The sequence below is a fragment of the Herpailurus yagouaroundi genome, unplaced genomic scaffold, assembly GCF_014898765.1.
Source record: "Herpailurus yagouaroundi ecotype Mexico unplaced genomic scaffold, PumYag 166, whole genome shotgun sequence".
Classification (NCBI taxonomy): domain Eukaryota; kingdom Metazoa; phylum Chordata; class Mammalia; order Carnivora; family Felidae; genus Herpailurus; species Herpailurus yagouaroundi.
Genome location: NW_024412407.1, coordinates 21,167,016 through 21,190,309, shown reverse-complemented (window position 1 = coordinate 21,190,309; position 23,294 = coordinate 21,167,016). Strand labels below are relative to the sequence as shown.

The 23,294-nt window shown below is 42.4% G+C and overlaps 1 protein-coding gene across 9 annotated transcripts in view; it reads left to right on the top strand.

The window, feature by feature from the left end:
• The first annotated feature begins 5,838 nt into the window (after positions 1 to 5,838).
• Positions 5,839 to 23,294, top strand: part of PPFIBP1 (PPFIB scaffold protein 1) — a 178,674-nt gene continuing 161,218 nt past the window's right edge. For 6 of the 9 annotated variants that reach the window (XM_040488566.1, XM_040488571.1, XM_040488569.1 and 3 more), the window contains exons 1-2: positions 5,839 to 5,970; positions 19,648 to 19,727. The gene's annotated coding sequence lies outside the window, so the exon portion shown is untranslated. The remainder of the gene's footprint in view (positions 5,971 to 19,647; positions 19,728 to 23,294) is intronic. The other 3 variants (XM_040488573.1, XM_040488572.1, XM_040488567.1) reach the window with 2 other exon arrangements.

Sequence of the window (23,294 nt, the reverse complement as noted above, 5' to 3'; positions counted from 1 at the left end):
AAAGACATATACTAAGGTGATGGTTGAGACACTTTCTCCTTGTTCCCTTAACACCCTGGCTAGTTTAACAAACCACAGTACTAATTATCTTGTAATTCACAGGCTACCCAGTCAGCTTCCTTCAAGTGAAAAGGCCTTTCTGGAGATAGAAACTGGAGGAGACAGAGAGAGCAGGACAGAAACTCATTTTTATAGGATTTGGGAGATAAGATGCTCTAACCTAAAGATTTGCTAATCAGCAACTTGTTTCAACTTGCTACGTCCCTTTAATGAGAGCATTTATTTAAACCAGCTGACTCATCCTCATTTTACATCTATTTTGACTAAAACTCATTTCTCTTAATCCTCTTAGAGGTTTCTGGATTGAAATCTAACATGCCATTTAAAATGTAAATTCTCCTGAAGTAGAAGAATTCTAGTTAAAGATTAGGAGAGACAAAATAAGGCAACAGTAAATTAATGATTGTCCAGGTAAAAAGGTGAATGGGGTAGAAATTAATGGATTAGTCTGAGGGCTGGGAATCCTGCATGGCGCTCATCCAGAGAAGAGGGTACACTACAATGTCAAACTGGGTAAATTGTGATTAGTAGTGAGCCATGATATATTATTTAAAAAATGAGCCTCACTAAATATTGTGGGAGGTGATTATCAAAGGGGGGGAGTTACTGGTTATGTATAATGCTCTGTTGTTAAGTGAAAATGTTCCCGGGACCTCTGCAAAGGTTTGTGCACGGTGCATGTTGGTAGGAAAGAATGGCAAGGACTTGTCACCCCTGGAAAGGCCTGGCAGCCCCGGGGAGGGTCTGGCCTGCTTGGGAAGAATGCTATGCTGACCATCGGCATGGAATGGAAAATAAGAATTGCTGCTGTGTACTGAAAGGGCTGACTTGCCATCTTGCTGGCCTCTCGCAGAGTGTAGGAACCAGACATGCTTTTTAGGAAATTCAATTAAGTATGTTTGTAAATGGGATTAACTGTTTAAGGGAATTTAACTTGTTTAGTTTAACCATTAATTGAATATTAATCAAAGATCATGGAAAGCAATAGTCTCTATTTTTAATTAAGATTGTTTTCCATTTAAATATAGAATAATAAAATGGGTAATTGAATGTAACTGCGCTTTTGGAGTTGTCTGGCAGGTAACCAGAGAATAACGTGTGTGTTCTGGGTTGCAAGGAAAGAGTGATTAAAATCAGACCCTGCTTGAAGCGAGATACTGGTCCTATTTCTAACCTGTCTCCATGGGCAGGAAGGGAATAGGGAGGAGGGCTGGATTCATAAACGATGATACGGTGATAGCTGAATAGTGGCTTAGTGTCCAGCTAAAGGATATTAAAATGGTGTCTGGGTTATCACCAATGCCGTGCTTAGAATCAGACAGAATAAGCCACAATTTCCTTTAGAAGGAATTCTAAATCTAAGCGTGTTTCATTTGAATTTGGGTCCATGATTTATACCATGTGTCCTACTCACTCTGTGGTTAGCAGTGGGACTGGGACAAGAACAGTCTGAGGCACCCACATCTTTTAAGACAACGCTAGCAGAGTTCTTTCTGAACTTCTAAAGACCTAGCTCAGGAGGTTAGGAGTTTTGAGCAAAAGTCAGCATTCATTCATTTGTTCATTCAGTGACTTTCTATTGAACATCTATAGGATGAAGCATGACTTTATATTCCCTAACGAACATAAAGATAAAACAAACTGGCATCCGGCCCTCAGGAATTTATAGTCAGTGAGGGACATAAGCCATGTATAAAAATAACAGTACAATTGTTTTGTGGCATAAGAAAGAGGAAAATATGTTTACGGTGTCTTATTATGTGTCAGGCAATGTCCTCTGTCACCTTGCACATGACATCTCATCAAATCCTCACACTAACGCTGTGCAGTAGCATTTACTAGAAAGGGACAAAAACCATCCTTAACTGACAAAGAAATATTTTTTGGGAATATGGGTGCAAAGCCATTCAGTTTGCACGGCGAATATGAATATGAGGAAGAGTGGATGATTGAGCGCAGAAAGGTAAGTTGGAGGCCAGGATGGAAGGGCCTTTGGATGCCCAAAGAGAGTTTGGGCTTTGTACCCTGGTAAAGGGAGACATTCAAGTGTTTGGAAAGGAGTCAAGAATGATCAGGACCGTGCTTTAGAGAAGCAGCAGCTGGAAGCCCGTACAGACCAGAACAGGCACATGACGTGCCCTGGATGAGTCAGGTGAACTCCCCGTCTCTGCATCCAAACAAAGTGGGGGATGTGTCTTTGTGCCTGCACGGCCTTGGGGAAGGGGGAACAAAGACTCCACCCGTCCCTGTTATTCTGGAGGGCAGAACTGAAAAAGGGTAGATTGCGGACAAGCAATGCTTTAGATGTATAAAGAAAACAGGGCTTGCAGTCAGAGACCTTGCTTTCAGTCCCAGTTCCGGGTATTCGGGAACAATTCATTTATATAACCTTACTGAGCCTTTGATTCCTTATGCGAAAGGGGGCTAATAACATGCACCTTAATGAGCAGGTATGAGGGTTAAATGAGACACAGGACCAAGGTCTTTGGAGGGGAAAGTCAAAAAAGGAGGATCTGCTTGCTAGAAGAAAGATCTTGAGTGGGCCTCTCTCCTAGTTTGTATGCTCCTCGTTGCCAGGTAAATCCAAGCAGGGCCTTTCAAGGCTACTTGTGAGGAATGCTGTAGAAGGGGTTCTTCCAGCCAATTGGTGCATTAAATGACCTTTACAGTCCATTTCAAGTTCTATTTTTGTTACTCCCTGCAGGTTTCTCCCACTTTGAAAGTATTCCTCTCCCTACCTGTACCCCATAGTGTTAGCATCTGGCACAATTTATAGGTATTAAAGGTAAGGCTAACCATAGGAATAACTAGGCAGGAAATAGATATCTAGACCTGCAGAGCTCATTAGTGTTGAAACCACAGGAGTTGTAGATGGACTTTTCCATGAAGCCAGCTAGAATCCAGGATAATGGGTAAAGTCTGGGTATCTGTTCCTCATGCATCCTATTTCACTTCTGCTACATTGCTGTTATCCTTTGGGGCTTCTCCAAGATAGCCAGAGGCCAGTGCTATACATATGTCCTTTTTTTTTTTTTTGGTAAATGGAGCATTATGGTGAAGCCTAAATGTAGATAGAACAGAGAGAGGAGGGGTGCAGGGAGAAGGAGGCTGAACTTGCCCATTGGTTCCTTCCTCACCCACTCTGGAACCCTTGGTTTGAACACTACTGTTCCAGCCTGGGCCTGTTTTCAGCTTTCCTCTTGACTGTTTTGTTTTCTGGACTCTGATGGCAGCTGTTATCACTCCAGCTGCAGAGGGGATGGGAGGCGACTTCCTGTTATTCCATCCAGCCATCCCTATGGGGGTGGGACATTCCCTCCCCCATCTACTGCTGGTTGTAGCATGTGAGCCAGGATGCAGCCATCCTAGGACTGGGGCTGGAAGAATGACTGGTAGCCACCCAGCCACTGTTGGAAAGCATTTGGGGAACAAAGCAGGCAACAGGCACCACCGACAAGTGTGTCCCTGACTGAGGGGGCAGGGATAGTTATGATTTCCGGCTGTGAGATTATTGGTGGTTTGGGTGCATTAAGGAATGGACGGGGGTTAGGAGTGATATGATGATCCATTTTTCTGTAGTCCCATATTTTTGAGTGTTTGAATAACGTGTAAGGAATACAAAGAGGATTAAGCATGGAGCTTGCTTAATCCTGTGGGAAGATAAGGAAATACATAAAACTGGACGTAATTACCCATATGTTTATATCTCTGTACAACCTCAATAACCCTTACAATAACCTTTGATGTATTATCAGCCCCATTGTATAAAGGTGTCGTTACCAAGGTTTCTGATGGATGCTTCAGTGCCTTGCCCAGTTACACAGTAAGTGCCAGAACTGCGCAACGGACCCCCAGCCCTTTTTCCATTCACTGTAGCACACAGTGAGGACTACGACTTTAGTTAGGCTTTGAGGAAAGGGCAAGAGTTAACACAAAGAAGAGCTGGTATTCCAGGTAGGCCAGAAGGTAAGAATCAAGCAGCGATCTGTGAGTAGACCAGCTGGAATATAGCAGAGGGTTTCCCAGGAGTGAAGTGGGAGATAAGGTGGGAAAGGTAAATAGAGGCCAGGTTAGGGAGAGTTTTGAATGGCTAGCTAAGAATTGTAGGGAAAGGGGGTCTGATTTAGAGGAGAAGATGTTAATGGCAAAAGCAAACAGTGTTTTAGAAAACTCATTTGGTGGTGATGGATGCATAGAAACACTTAGAGCTGGGGAAAAATGAAGTCAGAAATACGCTATGAGGTTGGAATACTATAGGTCTGACAAACAGCACAATGGTGTAATGGAAAGTGGATCTGTGACAGAAGTCTGGGTCGATGGATTTTTTCAGCATTATAGTGTCTGAATGAGTGTCTGTTGTGGGCAATCACTACTATAAAGGGAGAAAATGGTTTGGGAGTCAAATGGTTCCTGGTTTCAAGCCCAGTTCTGGATGTTCTGGAGTAATTTACTTCTATATAATCTTGCTGAGCCTTTGATTCCTTATGTTAAGGTGGGGCTAATGACACTTTGCAGATTGGTTGTGAGGATTAAATGAGGCACAGTGTTTGACTCTGTGCATCTATCTACAATTTTTGGCAGAATAATGAAATGTAGGAGATGTTGTCATCAATCAAAAAGCAAACAATACAAACCAAGAGAAAGCCAATACTTAATTCATTGTACTTACAGAAGATAATGGATACTGTGCTATCTATATCTCATACAAATAGAGCCACAGTTCACCATTCAGTTCTGTCTTGGATCAGATATTAGGCAAACTGAAAGAACCATCTCCCGAGAATCATTCTGTTCTGTTAGCCACGGGGATTATGCAGCACGATATCCGTCAAGGGTAAATGTTAGTTAATTCTTAATTGATAGCTCAGCCACTGCAATTGGCTCCATTCAATAGTAATTATTCTCATGTGGCTTGTTGAACTCAATTGTGAGATTCCCCTCCTCCCCTCCCTTTTCAATAGTGCATGAAAGCAACAGCCTTAAGGTACTTAAAAAGGTAAATAGTAATTTTTCTTACTTCAAAGATTCATTTTTTTGTGTGTGTCCGAAGCTCGTGTGGTGTGATTTTCACCGCTAAAAGCAAAAGCAGCAGCACATGGCTGATAACGCCACCGGATAACAATTCAGAGCTGGGTCGCGCGGTTTTCTCGTCCAAACCTTTCCGGAGCTTTTGAAGTTCTAAATTCCCCATCTAAGGGAACACCCAGCAGTCCCAAGATGAAAGGGAAGAACAGTGAGCTGCCGTTTTCCTTTATTTGCATGACTTAAAGCTAGCCATTTTCTGCTCCACGCGCTGCGGGACTCGTACTTGCCCGTGACACAGAGGCAATTGTTTTTCCTTAAAAAGGGGGCTGGGGTGGGTTAGTTTCGTTTCCGATCTGGGACGTAGTAAATACCCCAGGAGAAGTTTAAAACACGATCTGCAAGGTTCTAGCCCATACCACTTACCCCCTTTTCTTAGAGATAGCAGCAAAGGCAGCATTTTTTTTTTTTTTTTTTTTCCCACCACCACCCACTCCCAGCCGTGGTCTAGCTCAGCGAGGAATGTATAAAATTAGTTGACTCCTCTGAGTGACGGTCTCCGGGCCCAATGAGCGGGCGCCCGGGCGCGGCCGACCCCACCCCCTTGCGAACTCTCTTTGGCTAATTCCCGCAGGGAGGGAGGAGAGAAGGCGAGTGGGAGGTGGGAGGGGGAGGTACCTGGAACTGGGAGTGATGTCAGCTCCTAGCTCTGTGCCTGCCCGGATTCCTGACATGGTGTAGGGCCGAGAGGGTGGGGAAGGCGGGAGCGGGACGGGAAAGGGTTCGGGCTGGGAGCCTGCGGCGGGGCCACCGTGCTGGGGCTTTGAACTCGGACGGAAGGTGAACCAGAACTTTTGGAACTGGCGCCGGCGGCTCTCCACTCCCCAGGTAAGGGCGTTTGGCTCCTCTCACAGACCGGAGGGAAGTGGCACCGTTGTGCGGTTGCAGCTGGGTGTTGCAGCCGCTCCTCCTCTTCCCCGGGTCGATTTCCTTTCCAACTCACTCCTGTTTCCCAGGGGGAACGGGAACTTTTCTGGGGGTGGGGTGGGGGGCTTAACTCCTAGGGCTCCCAACTAGCTTAAATGTGAAAAATACCTACAGGATGGACATGTAAGGTATTGTCTGTGTCCTTAGACCCCCCACACCCTAGTCTCCCAGTAATACTTGAAAACCCCAGTTAGAGAAGTGTGTGTGTATGGGGGGGGGGGGTTGTATTTAAATGTGTGACAAAAAGTTTATGACATTTCGACCCCAAAATTGTGCTTTTTGAGAGAGAACGAAAGTTTTGTGTATTTTTTAGTTTCCTTGTGGCCTGTTACATGTTGACCTAAATGAAAGTTATTCTTAATATTCTTATGTATCAACATAAAAAATCCCTTTATTGAGTCCAGTCAGGACAGGATGTGAGAAATTCACTTGGGGTGTATTAATTATGAGCTGTGGGAAAACTCGTCTCTTGGGGGCACACTTCTAAAACTCCCATCTCCTTTCACTCTGACATATTAACTGAGAATCCCTTTCATTGCCAACTTTCTGATCTGGAGGGGCTAGGAAGGCTGCTGAGGATCTTGGGATCTGTTTTCTGTGGCTGCTTGAGAAAAGGATGAGGGCTGGTAGTTGCGTTTTCAAGGATCGTTTTTACAGAAGAGAGTTTGAACAGGGAAATAGTGTGGGAGGCGTGACAAACTCTTAATTATAGGAGCGTGGATTTTTCAGCATGTGGGACCAAAACAAATCCTTTCAGTAAGAAGTGCAGAGAGCAGTAGAGGAAGAACTTAATTTAGTGTCTAAGTTTGGTGTTTAGGAAAAGCAATTGGCCGTTGGGAGGAAAAGGTAGTTTGAGAAGTGGCAATAGAGAATTCTAATTTTTTGTTTATTTCCTGTTTGAAACCCTTTTTCCTGCTTGGAGATCTTGTCTGTGCCCAGGTAGCTAATTGGCTGTGGATTGGCTTTCTGGGAAGAGAATTCCATAAACTGTTTGAGAACCTCACTTATCAGTGCTTAAGTCTCTTTCTTTTGGAGGGGGGAGGGGGGGGAAACCACAACAACCATATGGGCTGAGACCTCTGAGTCCAGTTTCCCTTTTCATTCACCACTGTTCCTCAGCAGTGAGGATCCTTCTGTTGCCAGGTCAGGTGTGAACTTCATTGTGAGTCAAAAACTGCATCCCAGGTGCCTTGAATGAAAGGGCATTTCCAGGAGGCGAGGAAAGAAAGAAGCTGAATTAATTTAGTAAATCCAAGTAGAGAAATAGGGAACACAGGACTTCATAGATGGGGTTCTCCATCTTTCAAGCCAGATGACAGTCAGGTTTCAGAGCTAGAAAGAAGTGGTTTGTTTTGCTTTTGTTTCTAAAACACCTGGATCTGTGTTAATTCTTAGTTCTTGAAAAAATTAGTACAGGGTGGATCAGGAGCAGGCTTTTTGCAAAGGGAAGGCGTGTTTTACTGAAAAGGTCAGAACATTTTAATTTTGGTTTGTGTTTTGGGGCTAAGAAATAGCAGTTGCTCAGTGGCTCTGAGATAGTGGTGGATAAGTCTTTTCTATATATGTTCTATAGGAAGTACATAAAACATACTGTATTTTCCACTGTACTTTTTCAGCAGGAAGGAGGAGGTAATGCAGAATTCCTGTGGACTAATGTGAGCTCACTGGAGCCTTGGTTAATAGTGTTCAAACTGCAGTTTGTAATAACCAGTCCAGTAAGGAGTATCTTTACGATGTTGTCCTGATGTGCCAAATTCAGATTTAAGTTTTCTTTCCAAGAAGCAGGTCCTGGCTTTGGGACTTGAATATGCCAGCACTTTAAATTTCATTCATAGTTTGAGTAATAACACTAATTTTGTGTACTTAGTTTTAACCAATATTTGTTTCTCTTTCTCTGTGTTTATAAGGCATATGTACTATAGTAAAATACAGTACTTTTCAAAGGACAAAATTTGAAAGATATTTGAGTTACTGAGAAGGGTAGGATCAGGTTTTGGTTAAATTCTCTTCAACCAGCATCTATCATAATTCCAATAGCTGCTTAAAAAAAAAAAGGATAATCTGGCCTTTGTGGACAAATGTTAACTTGAAATGCAGGGCGCAATGTAGTTCCAGATCAATAGTGCCTAATTTCAAGGGCATCATTGAAACAAGTTTTTTTGGAAACAAGTTCAGTGAGGGAGAGTTTAACTGCTTATGTATGTAGTCTTTTTGTCACTCACTGTCCCAGCATGAGATAAATCAGAACAAGGTCACTTTTTCACTGTTACTGACTAGCTGACTCCTTTTTTTAAAAAAAAAATTTTTTTTTTCAATGTTTTATTTATTTTTGAGAGACAGTGTGAGCAGGGGAGGAGCAGAGAGAGAGGGAGACACCATCTGAAGCAGGCTCCAGGCTCTGAGCTGTCAGAACACAGCTCGAAGCGGGGCTCGAACTCATGAACCGTGAGATCATGACCTGAGCTGAAGCTAGACGCTCAACTGACTGAGCCACCCAGGCCCCCCTAGCTGACTCCTTTTTAAAACATAATTTCCAAAAGTAGGAAATATTTGTATTTTTAGTCAATTTAGATTCCTTTGGTAATTTGTTACATTAAAATTAACTTTTTCAGTTTTTCATCTCCCATTTAAAAATGTTCCTAATTCCCAAATAGCACATTGTTCAAACTGTTAACCTGAAAGAGACCTCATTCATCTGATTCTGTCTTTTCAAAGATATTATTACATGTTTCTGACCTGATTTGAATTACCTTTTCAAAACATTGAGTGAATGAGCAAATTAATGACTATTCATTCACATTAGGGCGTGTATCTCGATTCTTTTTTAAATACTGCTTCAAGGTGGAGCCGTAGGCAAGAGATATTGCATAATGATGCCCTTTTTATTCCCAGAGATTTCCCTAGAAAGCCCTATTAGTTCTGAAATTAAGAAGAAAAAATAGTCACAGTTGAGCAGCCAATTGTGAAATATATCAGGGAGCTAGGATTTATTATTATTTTTTAACCATGGTTGAACAGATGGGTGTAAGTATGAGAGGCAAAGCTGTTAAGATCAGTGACACTGGGTGTTGTTTGGGGATAAATGGAACAAAGTGTCTGTCTTCTGGCCAGCAGTTCCCTTCAACGAAAGGTTGATAATTTCACTGTTAAATCAGTCATCAAATTGTCCAAAAATGGACACTATCCAAAAACTGCTCTGGGCTTGTGTGGTTGCATTTGTTTCTTAAACTCGTCACAGTGCACGTCAGAACCTTCTTCCTAGTCAAAAAGCCTACAGCTTCAGCCATGTATATTACAACCACAAAGACTGATGCTTTAGTAATTGGAGGTAATGGCCTAAAACAACTTAACTGAACCTACCCACCCTACAAAAAAACAAAGACTCTTCTATTTTGCACTGTTTATTTTAAATATAGTCATTGATGTCAGTTTGGTGTAAGTTGATAATGTTTCAAAAGGCCAAGTGGTGAGGATTACTTTTGCTTCAGTACTTTTTTCCATTTTGAAGGATCTAAAACACCAAACAACTGGATTGTAGATTAAAAAACAGGCCCGTCTGGAAGTTTTAAGTTTGCACACTTGTTAGGCACTTTTGTAGGGGAGAGGAGGATCTGAGTGAAATGTGTACCAGTCTGGACCCGTTGAAGAGCTTCTAGTTCTGAGATGTGGGTTTGGACTCCGAGTGGTCCCGATGGGTGTGTTGTCACAGTTTGTGACTGGACTTTGGTTATGTGTCTCCCTAAAACTTGCTGTGACTCACATTTTGACTGGCCCACATGCAAATCCTAGTTTTTTTTGGCAAATGTAATGCGTTCAGAATAGAAAGATCATTTGGTGGTTTCTGTACAGTGGTGTACCTAAAAATGTCCATGACTGAAGAAATTGTACAAACTCGAATTGCATTCAGTATCACTCATTCTGGCAAAGGCTTATGTCTCAAATATGAATCCTGGAGGAGGAAGATCAAATCCTGTCATGTCCGGGGCTGGCTGTGGGTTTTATGGACACCCTCCGAACTCCAGAGTAAGTCTAGTTGTTTTCACCTCTCCTTTAATTTAGGGAAATCAAGCATTTGACATAAAAAAACAGACGCAAGTTTGAGAGAGCAGGTGTGCTGATCCCTTGTGTGTGTTTGTTAACAAGGGCAAACTTAATTTTACCTGGTAAGAGAGAGTAAAGATGCTGTTTTCATTGCCAAGCCCATTCATATGTGGCTCCGTTCTTTAGGCAAGCAAGGTGGTTCTTGGGAAGAAGTAGGTAGGCCCATTGGGAAGTGCATTAATTCTTTCGTGCTATGAATGTAAAACTCTACTGTATCACTAAATATGCTTACATTATTTTGTCTCTCTGTACGTAGGATCTAGCTCACAGGATCTAGTCCCTTTTTTGCTGGCCCTTTATCACCTTTCTCACTATAGCGTTTTGCACAAATGTCATCTTGCTACTACAGGGTTTTATCAGGTTTTTGTGAGGAAAGTTTACTGAGTTTGCTTTCTTTACGAGAAAGTGAAACTGAGGCGAAAAGTCTATGGCCCGCTTTCTTAATATAACTTGTTGTTGTGGCCACAGTTGCATAAATGATGTTTCTGCAACCATTATCTTTCTCTAAAGATGCTGCTGCTTATAACAACACATCGTAGAGAGTTTTATTTTGTTTGAATCGGAATTTGCACACGCTCTATTTCTTCTTATGAATGATAGAAGAGTCTGAGCCTGTAGGTTCCCATCTGTATTGACTCCAGGAAGTGAGTGGGAGGAAGGGAAGCGGCGAGGACTCAGGAGAGACTCTGGTTGAACCTGTGAGTTGGTCAGGATGATTTGTGTGAAGTCACCTGGGTCTCCGTGTTTTTCCTCTGGATCAGCTGCTTTGGATGCTTTCGCGTTCTTCCAGCCCCCGCTCCCGGCAGTTTGTGACTTTGCACGAAGTCAGCTTCTCAGGCAGCTTCTCAGCACGGAGTTAAGGTTCTTTCATTGCTTTTTTCTCTCCAGAATACCTGATTCTCTAGCGTGACTTGTGCTCTATCTACATCACCCTCTGGGGCAGACACAGCTAGATGCCAACCAGAATCCTTCCTACCCACCTCTTCCCTACAGCTAAACTCATTTTGTTTAATTTACCACCATAAAAACAAAAAAACCCAAAAAACAAAAACTTAATTTTTCCCTTGCAGGGTGTCTAAGTGCTAGTAGTCGTGGCCAATGAGACGGAAGTAGGTGGGTAGGGCTCCCCACCACAGTCAAAGCTCTTACAAGGGGATGGCCTCTGTGAGTTTGCCTTTTGCTCTTTGTACGTTTTTCTCCCTGGAACACAAAGGCTGTTTTCCAAGTGGAGAAACCATCTTGTGACCACAGACTAGTAGCTTAAGGGTTAAGCAGGCTGAGAAGCTGATGGCATTTTGGAACTGCTGTACCAGACCGTGTCTGCCCATTTCTTGACTTTTTGTGAGAAGAATAAAATCTCTATTTGGTTAGACCACAGAAATTGGGTCTCTTACTTGTGGCCAAATGTAATCCTGAGTCTAAATTTTAAAAAGTCATAGTTCATCTTTTCTCTACGAATTGAAAGGCAGCATTCTGTATGACCAGAGAGGGGTCAGACTGGAGCAAATAACCCTCAGCTTTAATCCTGGCTTTGCTATTTATTACAATCTTTTTAAAATTTTTCTTAATGTTTGTTTATTTTTGAGAGAGAGAGACAGAAAGAGTGTGAAAGGGTGAGGGGCAGAGAGAGAGGGAGACGGAGAATCTGAAGCAGGTTCCATGCACTGGAACCTGTCAGCATTCCAGCTGTCAGCATTGAGCCCTATGCGAGGCTCGAACTCACAAACTGTGAGATCATGACCTGAGCTGAAGTCAGACGCTTACTGACTGAGCCACCCAGGTGCCCTACTATTTATTACATTCTAATATTGGCAAGTAACTTCTCTGAGTCTCAGTTCTTCCATCTTTAGTATGGTGGTACTGATACTTGTCTCACAGAATTTTTAGGAATAATTGAGAAATAATGAGAAATTATTAATAGAATTAATAGTGGCACATTTGGCATATACATTTTTAACAAATGGTGGCAGCCGCTGCTGAGGGAGAGTGTAATGGGGAGCCTGAAGAGGCAAGAAATTCAACTTCGAGTAGGTTCTCAGTAAACACAGATTGAAGTACTGAATGGGCCGTTAGCTTTACACCTGCAGCCACTGAACTCTTCCTGCTCACCGTTCGTCCCAGCGCCCATCTCTTATCCTCAGTGCCACCTGCCTACACCAGAATATTTGGAGCTTTTCTGTGTCCCAACATGGGGTGAAAAGGCAGAGGATGTCCTTATGAGAAATTTATTAGTTATAGCCTAGGTCATCAATGAAAGGTGTTTGGCTCCAGAGTCAGACAGATGTAGATTAAAAGCCCATGTCCTTATTGGCTGTGTGATTTTTGTCTTCTGTGAAATGGGAATAACTGGGTGGTTGTGAGGATGAAATAGGATATTACGTGTGTGTAAGCAATTCTTGGCCTTGGTGTGAGGTCCTTTTGAAGATGTGAGGACAAAACATGGCCTTTATCCTTGGGAATATTCATGTATAGGAGATGGGGGCAGAAAGGAGAAGGCCCTCCTTACACATAACCATAATACAAAACCGATTTAGAATACTATTTAGCTGTTAAAATGGTTGAAAAAAAATATGTTGACTAGATGTCTATTGTATATTAAGAAAAACAACCAAGCACACATGTATAGTTTATATTTGTCAAGGCATGAAAAATTGTTAAATTGGGAGGTAATTTATGGGATGTCGATTAACATGGCAGGGAAGATGAGAGGGGTTTTAATTTTTTTTAAAGCATACTGTTTATTTTACAACACACATTACTCTTGAGATATAGGAAGTATTAAAGTTTAAAAAATTGATTCATTAGGCCTTTTGGAGGTAGGTATGGGAAGAGTGTGCTATCTATGAGTTGCATGAGTCACTCAAATGAAAGGTTGGGTTTGGTGGGGTCCTGCTAGAGGAGGTGGGATTTGAATGGTCCCTGAAGGAGGAGTAGGAGATTTTGAGGCGGTAGAAGGGGGAGATGAGCCCACTGGGGTTTGGAGCAAAGGTAGAATGTGGTGAGATGAATTTTAGAGAAAGGTAAGATCCAGAGATCAATATTAAGAGAGGTAAGATATAATGGAGTCAGCCCTTAGAGGGTTTTTAAGAGAGTGACAAGGTTATGCTTTAAAATGAGATTCTTTTACAGGTGGGGAGAATTATGAGAATTAGGTTATAAAGGTGACTTTGGAAATAGTATGTTGAATGTGACTAGAGTATAAGTGGTGAGGGGTGGGGAGAAGGGCAGAACACCTTCAGTCAAGAAAGGCATACAAGTGAAAGTTGAATTTTAATGGGAAATAGGATGAATTAAGAATTGGACACCTGGAATTTGAGATTCCATCATGACCCACAATAACCTATCTCTGTCTTCTCATTATATAAATGGGTAAAGTAACAGTACCTGTCTCATTAGGTTTTTGGAACGACAGCAGCAAGAGTAATAATAGCTCCTACTTACACAGCGCAAGCACTGTTCTAAGTACCTTAAATATTTTAACTTAGATTTAATCCCTACATCAGCCCTAAGAAAAGACACTGTTATTCCTACATTACAGATGAGGAGCCTGAGGCACAGAGAGGCTAGATGAATTTCCCTAGATTGTTTGTGTTGGACTCCGTGTTAAATGCAGGTAGGTACAGTCTCTAGGGTCAGAATATTCAACCACTTCATGTTATTGCCTCTGGCTTATTTCTGGACTTGGCATTGTCAGAAGCCATTAAGAACTGTTAGTTGATGTATCTACACAAAGGTGTTAAGAATTTGAAATTTAGGTTTGGAGTTTAGGCAGAATCCTAGATTGATGAATCATTTCCACGGAGCTGTTACACAACAATTAAAGGTAGATGAACTCACTACAGAAGATGATGTAGAATAAAAAGGGAAGCAAGTACAGAGCCTTCAGGGAACTCTTCTTTTTTACACTTTATGTGTATTTAATTTATTATTGTTTATAGTCCAGTATTTTTAAATGACTAGAAAATATGGGACAAGGAACCATGACAGGATATGGTATACTGAAGTTTATTTGAGTCTAGTGTTGATAAATTATTTCTAAGCCATGGAAGTTTTTAATGTCAAGAAAAGATGTCCTCTGTTATGGATAAATAATGAGTACAGTTCATCTTGCATTTGATTTATTTTTGGAAATCCTAGAGTGATGCCAATAATTTGCTGAAGCACAACAAACCATAAAATACTTCAGAAAGAAATACAAGGCAAAATTAAAAATTTAGTTATTGCTATTTGTTAGGCTGTGTACAATATGTCAAATGTTCCCAATTTTATTTTATTTTTTATTTAAATTTTTTAATGAAAGATGACATACAGCGTTCTATCATTTTCAGGTGCATGACATAATGATTCGACAATTCTGTACATTCTGCAGTGCTCTCACCACACTAGATGTAGGTACCACCTGTCACCATACAGTGTTATTGCAACGTTATTGACCATGTTCCCTCTGCTACACTTCTAATCTCTGTGACTTATTTATTTTGTAACTGGAAGTTTGTACCTCTTATCCCCTACCCCCTTCACCTATTTTAAAGAAGATGCAGAATAAAAAGAGAAGCAAAGTACAAACCGTCAAGGAACTCTTGGCATTGAGGCATGATGAGGCTAAAGAAAATTTATTAAAGGAGGTAGAGCACGAACCACCAGAGAAGGGGAAGATGGTGACAGCAAAGGGAAGAAGCACACCCTACACAGGGGGACTGTCCTTGCCATCTGGCACAACAGACCCGTTACAAGGACAGGTCAACTGCCACTGGTCCAGCTACCAGGTCATTTGTGAACTTGGAGAGTGTACAGTAAAACCTTAGATTGCGGGTAACTTGTTCTGCAAGTGTTCTGCAAGATGAGCAAACATTTCTAATAATTTGTTTTTACATTTTTTTAACGTTTACTTCTTTTTGAGAGAGAGAGAGAGAGACCGAGCACAAGCAGGGGAGGGGCAGAGAGAGAGGGAGACACAGAATCTGAAGCAGGCTCCAGGATCTGAGCTGTCAGCACAGAGCCCGATATGGGGCTCGAACTCATGAACTGTGAGACCATGACCTGAAGCGACGAAGTCAGATGCTCAACAGACTGGGCCACCCAGGCACACCTCTAATACATGTTAATTTGGTAAGCGAGCAGTGTCTTGCCCTATGAGTCGTATGTGATGCCAAGTGTCACATGATCACAGCTGAGCCAATGGTTCTTGAAATTCACTCTTATATACTAGTGCTTTGGATTACAAGCATGTTTCCAGAACGATTTAGCTGTGAACCAAGGTTTTACTATATTTTCATTAGTCCAGTAGAGATGGAATCCAGAGTGCAAAAACCTGGCTATTACAAGGGAGGAGATGAGCTGCAGGTGGCCCATTAGCCCAGCCTTTCAAGGAATCGGACAAGGAGAAGCATGCTGCGACAGCTTGGTTTGAGGCAGGCACAGGTACAGGGGGTAGTGTGAAAGCAGCAAAAGCAAGGGGGGGGGAATGAGTACAAAGTCTAGGGGAGGGGGCCACAGATGGATTAAAAATCAGGGGGGCGAATGCCTGGTTAGCCTTGAACTCCATAAGAACTTTCTTCAGGTAGGATGGAAGAAAGGATGGGGGGAAACAGAAAAAAATGTGATTGGAAGCGATAAGAGTTGAGTAAGTTCACCGCAGGCAGTCTGCATTTTTTCAGTGTAATAGGAATCAGTGAAAGGAAATTCATAGACAGGCGACTTAGGCTCCTGAGAGGCTGGCTCTTGGGGATTATTGGTGCAGAGGAAAAATTTGAAAGAATGACCGAAGTCTCTCATCTAAACAATACAAGCTGACACATTTGTCAGGATGTGTCTCCAGGCAGGAAAGTAATTTATTGAAGTGGAAAGTGGTGGCTACAAAAAGAAGAGGAGAATGAAATGAGACAAAGGAAAACTTGACTGTATTTGAAGGAGGAATTTTTAGACTACCAGATTTCATCGTTCACAGAACCACTTCCCTGGGGAAACCCAAGTGCTCCAAGTGGTGAGAAACAGCCTGAGTTTGGTCAAAACTGACCCGCCAAAGCATGGCAAAATACCCTGTAGAAGGTGTCTGCATTGGATGCTGCTCTTGGTTACGGTCTTCTGTAGTCTTTGGTTTAACGGATGGATTTTAGAGTGATCTTTAGTCGGAAACAATGCTGAGTTGTAGTATCTCAGGAGATTTGTTGTCGTAATGACCTGAGGGGGTAGGTGGAAAGGACTAAAGGGATTCGGTAATTAGGAGCATGGAACTAATGGAGCACTCCCATCAGTCCAGCCTTGGATATTTCTGGGTTTGCTCTGAAGGATATCAGGAGTGCTCACTTCGGCAGCACATATACTAAAATTGAAGGATATCAGGAGGAACTTACCCAGGTGTGTGTAGCGTTTTAGATAGGTATGGTGTTCCTGAGTTCAATGGTTCTCAGTGGGGCTGGCCACATAATTTTTGGAGCCCTGTGTAAAATGAAAATGTGTGGCTCCTCGTTCAAAAAGCAGGAGGAAAAATCCATGTTAAAGGTACTAACATGAAAAGCTTTTCCTTTTCTTCTATACTTTCTTGACTTGTTCTCGTGCTTGCTATTTAATAGCATTCTAAGTGAAGGAAAATTAAAAATTTAAATTATTAGCATGATTTTTATTTCTTATATGGTACAGCCAGCGTTAAGTATAAATATAAGAGTATTTGAAGGGCGCCTGGGTAGCTCAGTTCGTTAAGCATCTGACTTCGGCTCAGATTTCATGGCTTGTGAGTTGGAGCCCTGCGTTGGGCTCTGTGCTGACAGCTCAGAGCCTGGAGTGTGCTTTGAATTCTGTGTCTCTATCTCTGCCCCTCCCCTGCTTGTGCTTTGTCTGTCTGTCTCTCAGAAACAAATAAACATTAACAAAAAGAATTTAAGAGCATTTGACACATCTGCAGAATTACTGAAATCACACACTTCATATTTTGTAATTTATACATGCACATGTGTATTGTTCTTACCAGAACGTGGAAACACTGTTCAAAACTAACTCACTGCTGCTTTTTTTTCTTTTATTTATTTATTTTGAGAGAGAGAGAATCACAAACAACCTCTGTGCTCTCAGCACAGAGCCGGCCGTGAGGCTTGAACCGGATCTCTATCTAATAAACTATGTGATCATGACCTGAGAGGAAACCAAGAGGTGGATGCTTAACCCAGGCGCCCCTTATCTCACTACTTTTTTATTTCACTGCTTGATACATGCATTCTATCAGCCTTTGTCTTACAGAAGGAAGGGGCTGGCTTGAAGGAAGGACTGAAAGGAAGAAGAACCATGGGTTGCCCTATCTCTCCTTTTCCTTCTGTGCTATTATTTTCGGTGTACATGGTTGGCTAATAGTGGGAAGTAATAAGAGTAAGAGGATATGATAGGATTCTTTGGTTGTTTGTATTTCTTAGAAAGACATTGCTTTGTTTCTGTGTGCAGAGCAAGTTGTGGTTTCTTTGAATGGAAAGCACAGCTTCTGGGAGCTGTCAGCATTCACCTGCCTGCTCATTTGGTTACACTGGTAACACAGCTACCTTGACCTAGTCTTGCTAATATCCCATGCATCATGAATCTACAGAAATTCTGTGCTCTTGAGGTATTGCAAACACGGTGTAAAAATGGCAGCCACACATATTACATGGGATCTCCTCTGCTCACACATTGCCCCTTCAGACCTCCCTTATAAAACACAAGTTCAGAGTTAAACTAAGAATCTCAACGGGCGTCTGGGTGGCTTAGACAGTTAAGCTTCTGACTTTGGCTCAGGTCATGATCTCATAGTTGGTGAGTTTGAGCCCTACATTGGGCTCTGTGCTGACAGCTCAGAGCCTGGAGCCTGCTTCAGATTCTGTGTCTCCCTCTTTCTCTGCCCCACCCCCACTTGCACTTGCTCTCTCTCCATCTATCAAAAATGAATAAGTGTTAAAGAAAAAAAAAAAAAGAATCTCAAGATGACGACAGCAGAGCATTAAACCAAGTGTGGACCCTTTCTGAGCATAGGGTCCTGTGTAACTACACAGGTCACAAGTTCATGAGGATGGCTCTGTTCTCAGAAGTCAAAGAGCACACTCTTAAGCCTGTATGCCTCTGGTCTTAAAGATTCACTCACCTTCATTATCAAAGTTGCAATGGGTCAGGTTTGTGTCTGGTATCCTAGGGACCCCCGCCTTGCCATCATCACTGGTATTTTTGCCTTTCGTATATTTTTGAATCACTCTCCATTGCTTCTGCCATTGCCTTGGTTTACATCCCTATCAGCTCTGAAGTAGACCCTGGGTGTCTAAATGGGATATCTCTCCCTGTTGGATGAGGGATTGTGTGGAAGCTGGTGGTGTGGGCAGTGAAAGAATTCACCTGAGGCAGAACAAAAGCAGCTTGTCTGATGGGCCTGTCTGTATTCATCCAGGTGGTCGCTGGGGGCCCTTCCTACATTCCATTGCTCAAGCCTGTTTGCCTAAAAGTGGCCTCTACAAACCCTGCAGCTCGTTTGTAGATGTACAACAAAACCCTGTATTGTACATCTCCTTGCCAGACAGATCTTCAAAATAAACCTTTGGTTTGAGGCCACCCTGCCAGCCCCAAAGCTTTACTTGACCTCCCGTGGGCTTGGCAAGAGTTTTTAATGGCAAGACTGGTGGTCCTTCAGTTGAGACTGAACGGAGATAGGTTTTGTTTGACCTACACAGTATTTGAAGAAATTGAAGCCAGTACTTCAAGTTTGGGAGATTTCACCTAATTGAAATGCAGATTTTAAAAGCAGGCAATCTGGCTGCTCTGGGCTCTTGTTTCCTTATGTTGGGCTGATGCCCTTAGAGAACAGGAGGACCTGTGGATTTGGGAAGGAAGACGTTTGGATTTACTTTTAGGGCAGATTGACTCATTATTCTGGCAAAATCATCACTTTCCCTTAATGCAGATTTAATTTTTTTTTTTAACGTTTTTATTTATTTTTGAGACAGAGACAGAGCATGAACGGGGGAGGGGCAGAGAGAGAGGGAGACACAGAATCGGAAACAGGCTCCAGGCTCTGAGCCATCAGCCCAGAGCCCGAAGCGGGGCTCGAACTCACGGACCGCGAGATCGTGACCTGAGCCGAAGTCGGACACTCAACCGACTGAGCCACCCAGGCGCCCCACCCTTAATGCAGATTTAAAACAAGCATCTGTCTGTTGTTCTCAGGGAAAGCTGATCTTTTAGTGTGAGAAATTAAGTTCTCCACCTGCATAATGGAAGTTGAATGTATGCTTTGTAGCAGCCCTTGCTTTTTTTAGGAGAAATGTTTCTTCGGTGTCACCTGGTCAGCGTCCCCACTGGTCACCTTGTGACCTCGTCTGGTCTTGACCTCTTTCTCCAAGCTTGTCTTCCCCTGTCCTGCTGTGCTGAGACCCGGCCTGCCCCTCTGGAGAGCTTTAAGCCCAGCCCCACCTTTTCTGCTTCGCTTGTTGCTCTGCTCTGTGCTTGAACCTTTCCTTGTCTTTCCTCTAGGCCCAACTGAGGCAGTTCAGGAAGCTCTTGTTGCCGAGAGCCTGCGTGAAAACTCAGCCCTCAAACTCTGCTGGAAGCAGGTAATTAAAATTTTGGATTTTTAAATGCTCGAGCACCACGTGGGTAGTACATTCAGATTGTTTTTGAGGGTCCATTCCGGCCCGATGATTTTGAAACGCTCTAATTTGTCCAGGGCCTGTGCCTATTTATTGCCAGTATCTAGTTGGTTTTTGAAATTGTGCTTTGGGGAAGGAGCTTTATTTGCACTGTCTCAGTGAATTAGGAGGGCAGCACTAGTATGGTCTTCCTTTGACAGATGAGGAAACGGTTTTCTCCAAAACCGACGCTCTAAAGAGCTTATCCTTGCCTTATGTCTTATTTCTTCAGATAGGTTGTATACTTGTTGAAGGCTGTGACTGGGCCTTTGTTGCCAGGCTCTATCTGTTACTGTCAACACATGTTTCCATGACAAGAGAAATGGTTTACTCAGCCAGTACGCACCAAGGCGTAGACAAGGCTCCATGGGGGTGATGCAAAGGATATCAAGTAGGAGAGATGGGTGGGCAGCAGTTATACTAGAAGATATGCCTCCGACCTGTGCACAAATACAAGTATAGAGTTTTGGATCTTGGGGTTTGAAGTTAGATGGGCCTAGCTGTGTCTATTTCCTCATTTGTAAAATGGGGGCAATAATAGCTTATCATTTGTACTGCTGGTTTTCAGCTGGGGTGATTTCACCCCGTAGGAGTCAGGAAACATTTCTCATGTTACAGCTGGGGATGGAGGGAGGACTGAAGTCCAGTGACGAGTGTCCAAGGATGCACCCTTCAATGCAAGGGACGTAATCAGAAATTACCGGCTCAAACTGACAGCTGGTGCTGAAGGTGAGAAACCCTGCCTTGTGGGTTTGTGAGGATGAAGCCAGACCATGCATGCCATCTCAAAGATTGTAAAATCAAGCCTTGAGGAGGGTGAATCCCAAAAGGCTCCGTGTCAGCGGCATCTGTGATCCTTGCCAAGGAAAACCCTTGTTCTAAGGATTTCATGCTCTCCTGTTTAGAAGACTCAACTGGAGAATGTTTGTGTTACGCTCTGTGCTAACATGAGCTGGCTGCATGTATCAGAGCTGTGAAAACAATTGTTAATTTTTAGGGTGTTCCTGGTAAACTTCCTGCTTGCTTAACTAGTTTGTTCTATGATAATTTTGGTGTGTGGGTTTAAGTCCTCTCTCTGATGGAAAATATTCTGGTTAATGAATTTCCAAAATATGTTTTGGCAAGTGGGATGTGAAAAGTTCTTGTTTTCACATCAACAAGCCTCATGTTTTTCTAGTCCTAGATTTAAAACAAGGCCACCCTTCCCCCTGTTTACTGTCTTACCTGCCCACTGCACAGTGTTTGGGTATTGGTGGGAGTGGTTTGGAAGGTTGTTGGATTTCCATCAATTGTTTGTTGTGGATTTGCAGGGGAGATGGTTATTTAAATCTTTTGTAACTTCAAAAGTAATAATGCACCTTATGGACGATTTTAGTAGCATAGAACAACCATAAAGACACAGTTAAAAAAAAAAAAGTCTTCAGTAATCCTACCACACAAAGGTACAACTATAGTTGCTGTGTTTCTTTACATTTTTTTATTTGTACTTTTCCCCATATTTGAAATATTGAGTATGTGATTTGTGTCCCCCCCTTTATTTTATTTAACATTGTTTTATTTGCCCTTCCCCACCCTACAAAAATAACTGTAAATATTATTTCTTTTTTTAAAACATTTTTTTATGTTTGTTTATTTTTGAGAGAGAGACGGAGTGGGAGCAGGGGAGGGGCAGAGAGAGAGAGGGAGACACAATCTGAAGCAGGTTCCAGGCTCTGAGCTGTCAGCACAGAGCCCGATGCAGGGTTTGAATTCACGAACCATGAGATCATGACCTGAGCCGAAGTCGGACGCTTAACCAACTGAGCCACGCAGGCACCCCTGTAAATACTATCTCTAAAGACTGTAAAGTATCCTATGTAGGGATGTTTCTTGATTTATTTAATCCCATTGAGGAGGCTGTTTTCAGTATTTGATGAGCGTCTTTTATGCAGTCAGCATTTTCTGTATAGATCATTTTTTATCTTTTTTTAATGTTTATTTTTGAGAGAGCAGTGAGAGTGCAAGAGAGAGATAGGAACGGAGGGAGACAGAGGATCCAAAGCAAGCGCTCAGTGCCGAGCCTGATGCGGGGCTGGAACTCATGAACTGTGAGATTAAGACCTGAGCCGAAGTCGGATGTTTAACTGACTTAGCCACCCTAGTGCCCCCAGATCCTTTTTATCTTTGTCATAGATGACCAGAAGTAGAACCAAAGGATGTGCATGCATATGAGTATCTTGGTTGATATTGCTATTGGTTGCCAGTAAAGTTTGTACTAAGTTTTGCTGCCATTAGCAGAATGATTTCTCATTTTAATAATATTTGGCAATTTTCTAGGAGAAAAGACTTTTATTTTTCTTTTCTTTTTTATTTGATATTAATGAGATCAAACATGTTTATACGACTGTTGACTGTATTTCCTGTTAAAACTTCATGAACTTTGCCTGCTTATTTATTATTGGGAATTAGTATCTTTCTTGTTTGCCGTAAACTATGTGTTTCACTTAATCCTTATTTACCTTTTATCATTTTTATTATAAATATTTTGACTTCGTTTTTTTTCCCTTCAATTTTCTATTTGGTTTGTGTTTCAATTTTGTTTTTAGTCATATAGATATAGAAAATTTTTATGTAGTCAAATCTTGATTTTCTTTTCCACCGTCTTTCACCTTCTTTTGTCTATATTGAAATGAACCCTTTGTATTTTGGACGTGATTATACTGACTTGTCAGTGTTTTAAAATTCTCTCCCCACTGTAGACCGCTATAGAGTTTCTTAATGAGGATAAATGGGCTTCAAGAACTTGGTCTAATATGGGCACCCATTGTGTACCATGGAAAACACTCCACGTCTCTGTGTGAGTGGGTTGGGTATGTGTGAGTAGGGAAAGTTGATGAGAAAGGTTGAGGCTCATGTTGGGCCGTGGCTTGTTTGGTTTTGTTTTAATTTCCTTTCCCACAGGGTGGAAGCAAGCTTTCCTGAAGGCAGGGGCTTCCACAGTTCTCACCTGGCTGAGTCACCGGGGCCAGCAGCTTGCTGAGCAAACGGTGGCTGTGCCTGGCACAGAGTTGGCCCACAACAATTGTCTAGTGCCTGAGAAGGTATACTGAGCAGAGGCTGGCCAAAGTCCCCCCCCCCCCTCCTTACCCCTGAAGTTTTATTCTCTTTGGCTCCAGGCTCTGTGTTGCTCAGCCTCATCAAGGTCACTCCCTGGCCTGTGAGGGGCTCCCTAGGTGCAGTTCACCAGCTGAAGCTTGAAGAGGAAGGTATCATAACAAATAGTGCTTACTTCTTTTGCAAAACGCTTTCACTACGGCTTTTTTATATGCTTCTCACCTCAACCTTATGAGGTTAAGTACTATTTTCATCTCCATCAATTTGGAGGAAACCACCACTCAATAGAAGCATAATTAAAATCTGGAGCTTCTGACTCCAGAGCTGATCCTCTGTGCTTCTGAAACAGTTCTGTCATTATGATTTCTGGTTGTGATTTCTCGGTGGTGCTATTGGGCA